This window comes from Bubalus bubalis, chromosome 6 (genome assembly GCF_019923935.1).
Source record: "Bubalus bubalis isolate 160015118507 breed Murrah chromosome 6, NDDB_SH_1, whole genome shotgun sequence".
Lineage (NCBI taxonomy): Eukaryota > Metazoa > Chordata > Mammalia > Artiodactyla > Bovidae > Bubalus > Bubalus bubalis.
This window is the reverse complement of record NC_059162.1, coordinates 113,521,561-113,534,906: the sequence shown is the minus strand read 5'-3', so window position 1 is coordinate 113,534,906 and position 13,346 is coordinate 113,521,561. Positions and strand designations below refer to the sequence as shown.

At 44.8% G+C, this 13,346-nt stretch overlaps 1 long non-coding RNA gene across 3 annotated transcripts in view; it reads right to left on the bottom strand.

The window, feature by feature from the left end:
- LOC112585739 overlaps positions 1-9,471 on the bottom strand; it is a 69,024-nt gene extending 59,553 nt beyond the window's left edge. For 2 of the 3 annotated variants that reach the window (XR_003110297.3, XR_003110296.3), the window contains exons 1-2: positions 9,154-9,471; positions 6,969-7,083 (exon numbers count right to left, since the gene is read on the bottom strand). This is a non-coding gene — a long non-coding RNA (uncharacterized LOC112585739). The remainder of the gene's footprint in view (positions 1-6,968; positions 7,084-9,153) is intronic. The other variant, XR_003110298.3, reaches the window with a different exon arrangement.
- Positions 9,472-13,346: the final 3,875 nt, after the last annotated feature.

Genomic DNA, 13,346 nt, shown 5'->3' with positions numbered 1-13,346 from the left:
AATATAAAAGATTTATTTTCCTAACCAAGGAGGCGTGAGGGGTAGAGATGGGAACAGGGTGGAAAGCCAGCCTTTACAAGGAGAAAGCTTATAAACCACACATAATAACATGGGCATCCTTGATTTCATGAAATTTAATGCTGTGCATATCACACACACAAATATACAAAGTGAAAGGCAAATGACAAACTGAGCATTTCAGCATATTTAAGAGCAAATGCACTATTTCTGCTTTATTGACTAGGCCAAAGCCTTTGACTGTGTGAATCACAATAAACTGTGGAAAATTCTGAAAGAGATGGGAATACCAGACCACCTGATCTGCCTCTTGAGAAACTTGTATGCAGGTCAGGAAGCAACAGTCAGAAATGGACATGGAACAACAGACTGGTTCCAAATAGGAAAAGGAGTACGTCAAGGCTGTATATTGTCACCCTGCTTATTTAACTTATATGCAGAGTACATCATGAGAAACGCTGGGCTGGAGGAAGCACAAGCTGGAATCAAGATTGCCGGGAGAAATATCAATAACCTCAGATATGCAGATGACACCATCCTTATGGCAGAAAGTGAAGAGGAACTAAAGAGCCTCTTGATGAAAGTGAAAGAGGAAAGTGAAAAAGTTGGCTTAAAGCTCAACATTCAGAAAACTAAGATCATGGCATCTGGTCCCATCACTTCATGGCAAATAGATGGGGAAACAGTGGTTGACATTATTTTTCTGGGCTCCAAAATCACTGCAGATGGTGACTGCAGCCATGAAATTAAAAGATGCTTACTCCTTGAAAGGAAAGTTATGACCAACCTAGACAGCATATTAAAAAGCAGAGACATTACTTTCCCAACAAAGGTCCATCTAGTCAAGACTATGGTTTTTCCAATGGTCATGTATAGATGTGAGAGTTGGACTATAAAGAAAGCTGAGCACCGAAGAATTGATGCTTTTGGTGTTGGAGTTGACTCTTGCAAGTCCCTTAGACTGCAAGGAGATCCAACCAGTCCATCCTAAAGGAGATCAGTCCTGGGTGTTCATTGGAAGGACTGATGCTAAAGCTGAAACTCCAATACTTTGGCCACTTCATGCGAAGAGCTGACTCATTGGAAAAGACCCTGATGCTGGGAAAGATTGGGGGCAGGAGGAGAAAGGGACAACAGAGAATGAAATGGTTGGATGGCATCATTGACTTGATGGACATAGGTTTGGGTGGACTCTGGGAGTTGGTGATGGACAGGGAGGCCTGGCATGCTGCAGTTCATGGGGTTGCAAAGACTCGGACACAATTGAGTGACTGAACTGAAGAACAAATGTGTTCAATAGGTAAAGATTTCTTATTAGACAAAGATAAACATCTTAACCAAAAGAATACAAACAAATAATTAACAGACATTGTACAGAGAAGTAATGCATTAGAAAAAGATGCTCAACTCTGCTAATGAGGAAAATGAAAATTTAAAAATCAAGAAGGAACTATTTTTCTACCTTATATTTTTTTAAAAATTAAAAACTGATAATAGCCAGTAGTGATAAAACCTTGTACAAATGGGTATTCTTATACACTCTTAACTGAGGTTTAAATTCGTGTTCTTTAGAAAATAATTTTGCAGATTTTATTTAAATATTACATTCACTAGTCTTCCTCTTGATAAAAGGACTTTCCCTGGGACTCTAGCCCCATTCTAGGCTCTTAGGGAGAGCTATGATTTGAGTACCTCTGCTTTCTCTAAGGGGTTGGTAGATGCCTATGTCTCTGATACCACAGAGGGGGTCACCCTGCACAGGCAGACTGTCTACCTGTGCTCATCTCATTCAAGCAAAATGTCATTATGTAAGACTTACTACCCTCTATAGTTGGCTTCTCTGATAGCTCAGCTGGTAAAGAATTCACCTGCAATGGAGGAGACACTGGTTCAATTCCTGGGTCAGGAAGATTCCCCTGGAGAAGGGATAAGCTACCCACTCCAGTATTCTTGGAGTTCCCTGGTGGCTCAGACGGTAAAGGATCCACTTGTAATGTAAAAGACCTGAATCTGATCCCTGGATTGAGAAGATCCTCTGGAGGAGGGCATGGCAACCCATTCCAGTCTTGCCTGGAGAATCCCATGGACAGAGTCACAGAGAGTCAGACACGACTGAGCAACTAAACACACAGACACCCTCTAGAGTAGTTGGAGGTGCTCCTTTGCTTGAAATCTTGATTTCCAAGCTCCAACTTTGTGAAAGCCGCGTTCTCTGTTTGTTCTTGGACAGAAAGAATGAATGAATAAGTTTTAAAAATAAACATTGCATTCCTGATGAAGTAGTATCACGCAAGACTTAAGTAATACTTTATAAAATAATTAAGAATGACAAGAAAGCTTAAAACCATAGATATTCTTCTTTCATTTATTCTGGAAATAGAATGGCCATATGACCCAGCAATCCCTCTGCTGGGCATACACACCGAGGAAACCAGAACTGAAAGAGACATGTGTACCCCAATGTTCATCGCAGCACTGTTTATAATAGCCAGGACATGGAAGCAACCTAGATGTCCATCAGCAGATGAATGGATAAGAAAGCTGTGGTACATATACACAATGGAGTATTACTTGGCCATTAAAAAGAATACATTTGAATCAGTTCTAGTGAGGTGGATGAAACTGGAGCCTATTATACAGAGTGAAGTAAGTCAGAAAGAAAAACACCAATACAGTATACTAACACATATATATGGAATTTAGAAAGATGGTAATGATAACCCTGTATGCAAGACAGCAAAAGAGACACAGATGTATAGAACAGTCTTTTGGACTCTGTGGGAGAGGGCGAGGGTGGGATGATTTGGGAGAATGGCATTGAAACATGCATATTACCATATGTGAAATGGATCGCCAGTCCAGGTTCAATGTATGATACAGGGTGCACAGGGCTGGTGCACTGGGATGACCCAGAGGGATGGGATGGGGAGGGAGGTGGGAGGGGGGTTCAGGACTGGGAACACATGTATGTGTTCATGTCAATGTATGGCAAAACCAATACAATATTGTAAAGTAATTAGCATCCCCCCCAAAATAAATTAATTAAAAAAAAAAGAATGACAAGAAAGCTTAATAACCACTAGATATTCTTCTTTCATTTATTCTGTGTTAGAATGAATAATGGTTTTTCTACTCTATTGATTGTTTTTAAAGAAGCACCATTTAGAGACATTCCCCAATTCTACTTTTCTATTTTCTATATTAACCTCTCCTCTGTTCTGCTTTTACCAGGCTCTCACTTCTTAAGCTGCATATGTAGCGTTTAATGCATTTTTAAATTAATCAACATGTGGAAGGTGATGAATTTATCTCTAGGGATGACCTTGGCTGAATTACATTATTTTGATATGTAGTATTCTTATGACCATTTTCTAAATAATAGGATGGTGAGGAAGTAGAGTCAACGGGTATAGATGACCCTTTTAAGACAGAAAAGGGAAGGAGCATGGAGGAAGCAGATGGAGAGGAGTGTGCAGTCAGGAGGGGAGTCTCCTTGAGACTAGAAAGAACTAAGCACATGTAAATGCTGATTGGGAAAAGCCAGTGGAAGGAACATTGATGGACAGTACAGAAGTGGGAAGAGACACCAGTAGAGTAGAGTCAGGCCCTGAGGGTAGGAATATTGAGCACTGTCCCTGGTGGCTCCTTTCAAATGCACCGTCACTCTGAGCATGTTGCCTTGGCTGCCTCCAGAAAGGCTCGGAGGTAGAGAATGGGCTTGTGGACATAGCCGGGGAAGAAGAGGCTGGGGCAAGCTGAGAAAGTAGCATTGACATGCGCACACTGGTTGGTTGGCTTGGTCGCTAAGTCGTGTCCAGCTCTTGTGACCTCAGGGACTGTAGCCCTCCAGTCCCCCTTGTCCATGGGATTTCCCAAGCAAGAATACTGGAATGGATTGTCATTTCCTTCTCCAGGGTATCTTCCTGACCCAACAATTGACCATGCATCTCTTGCATTGCAAGCGGATTCTTTGCTGCTGAGCTATCAAGGAAGCCCATATATACCCTATGAGAGTTGGACACAACTGAGCAACTAAACACACAGTGGGTGAAATAGATAACTAGCAGGAAGCTGCTGTATAACACAGGGATCCCAGCCTGGTGCTCTGCGATGAATTAGAGGGATGGAACAGTAGGGGAGGGTGGCTTAAGAAGGAAGGGATATATATACATACATACATATACATATATATGTATGTATATTTATATATATAATTATATAATTATAAAATATATATTTTTATATATAATTATATATATGTAACTCTATATATGTAATTATATATAATTATATATTTATTATTATATAAATATATATATTTATATAATTATATATAATTATAATTATAACTGATTCACATTGATGAATGGCAAAGACCACCACAACATTATAAAGCAATTGTCCTCCAACTAAAAAAAAAGAAACACGCCAGCTCTGGGCCCCTCTCCTCTGCATCTGCCCATCCCCATCACCCAGCCGAAGTTGACTTATGTCCTGGATCCAGCCAGTGCTACAGGAGGAAGTGGAACAATGTTGAGTTCCCATGTGTAAATTGTCTTTGCTGGGCTGCTCTCCGGACTTGGCTTGGGCTGAGCTGGCTGGCTTGGGATGTACAGACCAGCAATGGGAGGCAAGGACTCCAGCTGGAAGTAGACTCAGGTCAAGTTGCAACTAGAAACCCCACAGGCCTGCTCAAAACAGAGCTATGATAGTCTCATCCTCCCCTAAGGCCTCTGATGGCTCTCCAGTGCCCATGCAACATACCCAAACCCTCCCAGTGGCTTTCCAGGGCTTCTGGTGCAGAGCTGTAGGTAATACTTCTGGATCATCCATCACACTCTTTCTCTAGGGGGTTAGAATATTGCCCTCACTTCCTTTGTTCATGCCTTAAATGTTGGATCCTCTCTTTCCTTCAAGTTTATTGCAAAAGCCACTTCCCCCACGAAGCACGATCTGGATTCCCGTACACAGAAATTACTTTCGTTCTCCTCTAACTGCCATCACCCTTCCCTTGTGTCCTCTTTAAACACCAGGGTCCCCATCTTGAGCCTAAATCACTTCATTTGGAACTCAGCCAAGCCTGGACACGTCTGTAGGATGCCTGGGATGAAATTTCCAGGGATCAATTTACCTGGGAGACCATGCACCTCTTGACAAGAACTCATCCTGAGGGAACAAAACCAAGGCCAGCAGGAGGTCAGTGACAATGAACTTGAAGACACCAGCCATCTAGGCACCAGAATCCATACAAATATCAGCACTGGGGTTGACCCTGTGGGGGAAGACCAGCCCCAGGGACTAGATAAGATCTCAGAGGCCTGGGCATCAGTGTTGGCAGCTCCAGGGAGGATGTCCAGGCCATCTGACAACAGCAGGGGCCACGTTGGCAAACGGAAGAATGTGAACTTGAATCCACCTAAGTCAGGAAGGAGGACGTATTGGCTCACACATCCTGGAAAGATTGAAGGCAGGAGGAGAAGGAGATGACAGAGGATGAGATGATTGGATGGCATCACCAACTCAATGGACATGAGTTTAAGCAAGCTCTGGGAGTTGGGGATGGACAGGAAAGTCTGGCGTGCTGCAGTCCATGGGGTCACAAAGAGTCAGACATTTATTGAGTGCCTGAACTGACCTGACTGACATCCCGGAAGGCCAGGGCAGAGTTGGCCTCTGGGAACCCAGATCCCAGGGTCGAGATGACACCCTCAGGTGTGACTTTGCTCCCTACCTCTTCCTTCTCTGCTCTGAGCTTGTTCCCTTCATGTGCAGTGGGTTCACCCTTATGCAGCCGTAGACCTGGCCATCGTTGGCATTGCCTACTATCAACCCGGCTTGGTTACCCAGAGCATACCTCAGTACTGCAAGGGTGGATTGGGCTTGGGGAGAACCCCTGTGCCCACCCAGAGACTAATCAAAGAGGCCAGTAGAATGAATCAGGAATATAAATGGGTAGTCACATGGCAGTAAGCTGGTTGTAGTAGAGGAGGAAGTGTTTCCCATAGGAAATGATGATCTGACTACCCAAGGAGGGCAATGCTCTATGGAGGTGTCTTCAGGGGCACTGGGAGCACAGCTGCAGTGGAGACATCCCTGGGACCCCATTGGGAGAGGAGAATGGTGGTGGATCTCCACAAGGAGACCAGGGGCCATGTTTCCTGAACGCAGGAGGCTACCGGAGCCAAGCGGGAGGAAGTTGCAAAGGCAGAGATCTCACAACTTAGAGGTACCCCTCTCATGATAGTTTTTATCGCCTAATTGTGATGCCCTGAGTGAACTGGGTCACACTGCTTTGTTATAGACATTGTAGATGTAAATTACAGTCCTTACAAAGTCCTGAGTTCCTTGACCACCGGACCTGTTTCTGCTCCCCCAGAGGACACAGCCCAGCACCTTACGTAAGGCAGAAGATGTAATTAGCAGTCAAATATATTCATTTTTATTGTGATCAAAAGGCCCAGCTTTACTTTTTTATCTAAACCTGTCATTTGGGACATAAATTAATCCCTAACACTGAGTCAGCCCCTAATAGCCATGGTGTTGTGGTCCGTTATGGAGCTACTCAGGTGCTCCTACCAAAGTGCCAGCAGCGGAGGTTACAACATCTCAGACATGATGGTCCCTTCCCCCTCCTACCGTGCCCTGTGGATTTCAGAGAACCTCTGTCAGCTGGCCCTCAGGGTATTTCCAGAAGGGAAGGGATGTGCGACTTGCTCCTGTTCCAGATAAAGCTTTGAGGCAGGTCCAACCTCTGCATGTTTGGACTCCGAGCCCAGGACTTGTTTCGACACATTGCAAAAGGACGGTTAGTAAGGACGGTTCTGGGTGAATTACATCTTTCTGAAGAGCGTGAAGTTTTTGCCAAACAGCGCCTTTCCTTTTGCTGGAAACTACAACTTCCCTGATATGTAGACACTTTTTGCCATGAATCAACGACCCAGACCACTTACCACAAATTACAAATGACAGGCTGAAATGAGCGTTGTCATGTGAATTTCCATCTCAGTGCCTTCAGCGCTCTAGGGAAAGCTGCTTGGTACCCCATCCCGGTCACTGGAAAGTTGCCTGATGAAAATGGAAAGAAAAAATGTAACCCTCTCTCTCTCCGCTCCCGCCCTCTGCCTCTCCAGACCCCTGCCCTCCATCTCCCCTCTGTTTCACATCCTATGACTCACGGGACCTGCAAGTGAGTCACTGAGATCCCTGCAGTAAGTGTGCTTGGCCAGGGCCGGGTACCCGTCTTGTCAGGAGGCGCCTCCCACACACACTCCTTCGGACATGCCCCAGCAAGCCTAGGGAAGAGAGAGACCTCAGAGCTGCTGTCTCCTTGCTCAAGCTCTCTCTTCCCTATTGAGAGACATCCTTACACCAACCCTCCTAGCTGAAGGCAGTCGGAACTTCCTGCAGTTGAACAATTCTTGTGGGTGTTAGATTGTTTTTCAAACACAGCGAACCCTTCCTGGTCCTCCCCTTACCTGGTCAGGGTCTGAAGACACTGCCTCCGCGTGTCCAGCTGCAGTAGTGAGAAATCTCACAGACCCTCAACAAGCTGATGATTTCTGACAAATTGGAACCTAAGTTGCTTGGTTGAGTGTGCTGTGTTCAGTCGCTAAGTTCTGTCTGCCTCTTTGTGACCACATACATGGACTGTAGCCTGCCAGGTTCCTCTGTCCATGGGCTTCTCCAGACAAGAATACTGAAGTGGGTTGCCATTTCCTTCTCCAAGGAATCTTCCCTACCCAGGAATGGAACCCAGGTCTCTGCATTTCAGGCAGATTCTTTACTGTCTGAGCCACCAGATAAACCATAAGTTGCTTGGTTAATAGAGCATATTTGCAGAAAATATTCTTGGCACAGTGCCCAAAAATTGGTACCTCTACATAGATTAAATTTCTCTTCCTTTCCCTTACTTCTTTTTCTATTTTCTTTCCTTTTCTCTTCTGTATTAGCATGCAAGCTTTTAGAAAGCAGAGTGCTGACTATCTGGCCCAACTCCTTGAATCATGCTTAGCGCATGCTGAGCTCAACAGATATTTGGTTTATTGACTAATTTTTCAAAATTGATGTCAGAATGTTCTGAGCTCAGGGAGGTAATGGACCTTCTCTGCTTTCTTCCCCCAGTGAGTCACCCATAGACTACTGCAGGATAACAATGGCAACGTTTTACGTGCTAGACACAGTGTTACACATTTCACATAGGAGCATCTCACTGAATCCATGTAAAACTCTATGGTGTTGGCATTGCTATTATTTACATCTTTACCATCAATGAAACTAAGATTCTGGGCTCTCCAGCCTATAAGTGGATGAGCAGGAATTTGAATCTAGGTCCTGCTGACTGCAGAGGCTGTATCCATCCCTAGGTGTCAACAGGTCAAATTAATCACCTTATGTGACCCAAGTGGAGAAGGAAATGGCAAACCACTTCAGTATTCTTGCCTGGAGAAGCCCATGGACAGAAGAGCCTGGTGGGCTACAGTCCAGGGGGTCACAAAGAGTTGGACACAGCTGAGCAACTAACACATGTGAGACCAGAGAGAAGTAACATTCCATTCAAGTTTCAGCAGGGCGGAATGCAGGGGTATCACATCAAGACTGCTGGGACATTGAGTCAATGACAAAGAAACCCATGAGGGCAGCCAATCTAAGCCACACAGCCCTGCAGTATCATAGAGAAGCCCCCAGTCTCACAGGACATGACCAGGACTCTACTGAAGAGCAGTTATTCCAGGAAACCAGGTCACAGAGAACCAGATCTTCACTTCGATGGGAACACAGACTGTCCTCTCCATCACTGATGTGCAGCCATCTCAGGAGTCATGGGAGTCCTCTGCCCAGACCCCAGCCTGCACCAGGTGAGGGTAAGTGTGCCCTGCACTCCATCCCGTTTGGTCTTCTGAACTCCAAGTGGGCAATCTCTGTGTCTCTTGGCTCAACTCAGATAAAGATGACTTTTTCCAAATGAATTTTATCACAGATGAATATCTGTGCCTATCTAGCCTAAATATGTATGTGTGTATATATATATGATATTATACAGACACACATGTACCCCTACTGAACCCAGAGTTCTTTGCCCAGTATAATTGAAGCTCAGTAATAGCCACACACGGAACAACCAGACTAGGAACAAACCTCAGCACCTGGACCAACGTTCCTCTCCTCCGATCCCCACATGGTCTATGGCTGGTGGGCTGGCGTTGCTTCTAACAGTAACGTTTGCTTTGCATTCAGAGTCTCCTCACCTCAGCAAGAAACATCATGGCTTCTCAAGTGTCCATCCAAATAGTCTGGCATAGAGAGATGTCTCTGATGCGCTGTGTAAGGGCCACTCCTGGTGGTGTTTGGCACCAAATGCTGTGGACCCAGTTTTCCCCTTTGACCTTGGCTGGGGTCACCAGGCCGCCTACTTGAGCAGCTCCTGCTAATGCAATTCCTATCAATGCTTCTGTTTTGAATGAGTGACTCTGGATTCTTTGTGCAAACAAGTCTTTCTTCTGAGTATCAATAATTAACTGCTAAACCGGTGAAGTCCAAAGCTCTCTCAGAAAAATTGTTAACATTTAACCATGAAGACAATCCTGGTTTACATTTGTTATATATATATTTTTTCTTTATATTGTACACTCTAGCAAATGTAATCGTTTTGATTTTGCAGCTGCTTGATAATCATGTCCTAATCTTTCTTTCACTCAGTCTATCTTTGAAAGTTCTAGAAGTACATATGTTAGCCTCAAATACATTTCTACTAAGCCCCAAGCAGACCCAGGATCCTGACTGTGCTCCAAACCAAATTTTACTGTTAAGTATAAATTGCTACTTTGTTGATGTTTATTTTAATGTTTTTAATAAATGTTTCTCCACCAAATATGAAAGAGAACAATTGGCATGCAGTGAACATTTATAACAGGCTCCTTTGTGTAGTTAAAGGGCAATGCCATCTGTAGCCTCTTTTATTTAGCCAAGGTAGCTCAATTTTTTCCATCAATAACAATAAACAATGAAACCTCATCTGTTTGGGGAACGGTGAAAAGGGACTTCGGCTTCAATCACGTGTTATAGTTATTAATCATCCAGCTAATTGGCTGAGGAATACCATTGCCTAGGGCAGTATAAATTAGTTTGACCCAACAGTATTTGCTTAATCAGATTTCACAAATCAACTAGTGGAAAAAATAAATGAATGTATGCAAGGCTCTAAACTGGACGTTAGATGACTGACATCTGTCCTTGTGTTTAAGAATCTTACAGTCCAGTTGATGACACATGACATGGCTTTTCTGAGCAAGATGGTGGGCCGTGACTTTCACTTAACAACCACTACATAAATTGGAAAAGACTCTGATGCTGGGAGGGATTGGGGGCAGGAGGAGAAGGGGACGACAGAGGGTGATATGGCTGGATGGCATCACTGACTCGATGGACGTGAGTCTCAGTGAACTCCAGGAGATGGTGATGGACAGGGAAGCCTGGCGTGCTGCGATTCATGGGGTCGCAAAGAGTCGGACACGACTGAGCAACTGAAATGAACTGAACTGAACTGAACTGACATAAGTTGCCTTGAGTCATTTTTGAAACAAGCATCCTTCTGTATCCCTTTGTCTGTGTGTCCATAGGTACACGCAAGCACTACATGCCCTAATTGCAGAATGGAGTTAAAAATTAGCCACCTCCCAGAATCTGTGTGGCATTTCTGCAAATACAGTGTTGACAGGACCAGAGAGAAAAAAACCACTGACTTCTGAGAAATGCTTCAGGTTCAGAGATAAATATGCCTGTGAAGGAAGTATGCTAGGTCCCAATTTAAAGTGTGGGCTCTCGGGGACTTTCCTGGTGGCCCAGTGGTTAAGACTGTGCTTCCCCAACAGGGGACATGGCTTTGATCCTTGGTTGGGAATCTAAGATCACACATACCGTGCAGTGCAGCCAAAAAAAGAAAATTAAAAAAAAATTAAATTAAAGTATAACATAGGATCTTGGAGGATGGGCTATACAGGCAGCCTGGGTTCTCCAAAGTCCCCTAACTTGACTTTGCTTCCCTTGTGCACAGTAGAGGGCTGAAACCCTACCAGTCATGGAGCTTGCTACTGATGCATTGGCATCCCAGGCAGAGGACCCAGGATGTGTGTGTGTGTGTGTGTGTGTGTGTGTGTGTGCAAGCCCACCTGTGTAGTGGCCATGAGCACCTTCCTTCCCACCAGTGTCTCTCTAGGGATCCAAACCAGGGTCAGGATGAGATGAACCTCCTGGCTGAGCCCCATGTCCGACTCTGGCAAGCCGAACCACCAGACTTCTGGGCCCCAAAGCTGACAATCCACTACCAACCCTTCTCTCACTTAGGGCTGCTGGACAAAATATAGGATACAGTTAAATTTGAACTTCAGATAAACAACAAGAATGTTAAAGCAAAAATATGTCCACAAGATTTCACAGGACATGGATATAACCAAAAAAATTAGATGTCCATGTGACATTCAAATTTAAAAGGACATCCTGTTTCTTTTGTTTGTTTCTTCATTTCTGCTAATCACTTTACCCTTGAATGCCTGGGATGGCATGTGAACCATCTCAGCAAGGCAGAGTTAACAGTATAGGCCCCTGGTACAAACTGCCTGCACTCTGACCCCACTACTTACAGGCTTCAAAACCCCAGCAAAAACCTCTCAGGGCCTCAGAGTTTTCATCTGTAAAATGGAGATGATAGTAGCAAATCCCCACCAAGATTTTTACTGATTTAAAACCTGACGGGCAGAGAGGAAGATGATTGTCAGATTGGCCGAGGTGTCTGCTCTGGTGAAGATTGACAAGCACAGGCTTGAACTGTGAGGCTGAAATCTGCCACCAACTCCCATCATACATTCCTGCCATTAGATAGGCGCCTTCAGAAGAATACAGAAACCATAAAATAGAGGGGGCTTATCTGTGTTTTTCTTTTCCTTTCACAATGAAAACATGAATTTCACGCGTTATAATACGGACAGATAAAGTCTTCTGATGAGTTGGCAGAGCTGCAGCCCCCACACAGGACGTTAATGGGGGCTAGCAGGTGCTTGCTTACCGCGTCGTTCCCATGCGCGGTCCTGCTGGTAACTTGGCAGCCACCCTGGAAATCGTGAAAATGACTGACACGTCTATTTTCACATGTTCGTCTGCCAAGAATGAGGCTAGACTAAAACAATGGGATTTTTTTTTTTTTTTCTCGGCAGGATGTGGTTCCCCAGGGCTGGGAGAGGAGGGGAGGTTGGAGGCACTGGGGGAGGGCTCCTTGTCTTCCCTAACCCAGTGCTGTGACCAGGCTGGTCTGTCTGTCCACACCTGACCATCCCTTGGGAATACAGATCCTGTTGCAAGTTCATTTCAAATCTCTGAACGTGTGACTTAGGAATTCTACTACTCCCTCCCTGCCCTCTCTTCTCCCAGAACACTGCGTGAGTGAGTGCTAAATCGCTTCTGTCGTGTCCAGCTCTTTGCGACCCAATGGACTGAAGCCCTCCAGGTTCCTCTGCCCATGGGATTCTCCAGAAAAGAATACTGGAGTGGGTTGCCAGGCCTCCTCCAGGGGATCTTCCTGACCCAGGTTCTCTTAGGCTTCCTGTATTAGCAGGTGGATTCTTTACCACTAGTGCCACCTGGGATGCCCCCCTGGAATACAAATGTGTGTTCAAAAGAGAATAATGAGCGTCAAGGGCAAGATGATGTTGAAAAGAGAGTGGGAAGTCCACCTGAGTGATGCCAGTGAGTAGGGAATGAGCAGAAGCAACACGGGATCCACTCATCCCTCAGTGATTTCTTCATCCAACCTCTTCGTGCACGGGGGGTGTGCTCGGTGGGTGATGAGCACAGGAAGGAATCAAAGGAAATAAGGTAGTCACATGTTGGCATTTTCCTGGGGGGAACCACTGATTGAGAGACGAGGGCTGGGAGGGGTTTTTCTGAATTTCAGAAACACCAAACAGAAGTTACCTTGCTCATCACTGCACACTATGCTCTCCTTTCAAAAGCAAGCAGACATTTGTATCTCATGCATTACAGTAAAGTAAGTGGATTGTACTTGCCACAGAAACACAGCTCATAAAACCAGCCTCAGTGCCACACATCATAAGGGAGCCAGACCAGCTTCACTTTCCACGGTGATGCTCAAGCTTCCAGTTCAGGATCAGGCTGCCCATTTCACACCATCATTCCTTGTTTTGTATTTTAGCACTTTTAAGAGAGATTTCTTATAATTTATTAAGTGTTGTGTTTCTTGAATCTGATTGACAGCACAAATCACGTTTTCTCTATGCTTGTTCTTTTTCTTCCTTTTGAAGAAATATTACTTCAGAGGA